Source organism: Pholcus phalangioides, unplaced genomic scaffold (assembly GCF_987345545.1).
Source record: "Pholcus phalangioides strain wild (caught in Gottingen) unplaced genomic scaffold, Ppha-v1.0 ptg000011l_1, whole genome shotgun sequence".
In the NCBI taxonomy this organism is placed as follows: Eukaryota; Metazoa; Arthropoda; class Arachnida; order Araneae; family Pholcidae; genus Pholcus; species Pholcus phalangioides.
Window position 1 is genome coordinate 24,460,722 of NW_028301604.1, and position 1,029 is coordinate 24,461,750.

Genomic DNA, 1,029 nt, shown 5'->3' on the forward strand with positions numbered 1-1,029 from the left:
TGGCTCGGAATTGTTTATACCATCGCCTAATGCTCTGAGCGGTAGGAAGTTCAACACCAGGGTATTGTCGACGAAAAGCACGATGAACAGTTGTTACGGACTCGCACTTCGCGAAGCTTAGAACACAAAATTTCTGTTGTGCAGTCGCCATCTTGACAAACATTGAAGGGGTGGCCGAAGGAAGAGTGTAGCGCTACCTGTCGGCAACTGCGTGAAACTCGAGATTTCCCTCTTCCTACTTATACATTATTCGATCAGAACGGATTAAAAGCTGAATGTTGTCCCCCTTTACGTACGCCAATGTACCTGGATATGCTAAAATTACAGGATTGTCGTGATGACTTCATTTTTTAACAAGATGGAGCTTCCCCCCCCCCCCACTTCTTGACTTCTTGCGGAATATGCGTGAGTACCTTAATGCTGAATTGCCTCATCGTTGGTGTTAAATGTTATATGTATATATTTTTTATATTCATCATCATACGAGAGATGGCACTTATATCACCGCACCGCCATTGAGTGAAAAAGAAAGTTTGTATTTAGTTTTAGTTCGGTTTCTACGTCCAAGAATAAACGATATAAGTTGGATAGCTAGCGTCTTCTAGTAGTGTTGTTTTTCTGATGTATTTTTCATTGGTGCCGAAACGCGGGATACAGGACTTTTAGATTGAAGTTTCCATCATCGATTGAATATTAAATTCGCTGAACCTTGTACGAGATGGAATACGAAAATTTGAAAAAGAAACGATCCGTCGTCAGACAGCTGACAACGAAACTACTTACAAAGATAGAGGCATTATTGCTGGATGATGCTCCGAAAGAAGAAAAAATCGAAGTTGTCCATGATCTACATGAACAATGGACTCAGAAAAATCGTGAACTGGAAAAACTGGATGCGGATATCGAACTCAAACGATGATCTTGACGATGAAGGATTCGTAGCCGAAATCACTCAATGTCAAGAATATCAAGACCGAGTCGTGATATGGAAAGGAAGGATCCAGCGGTTCCTAGCGAAACCGAGCAACA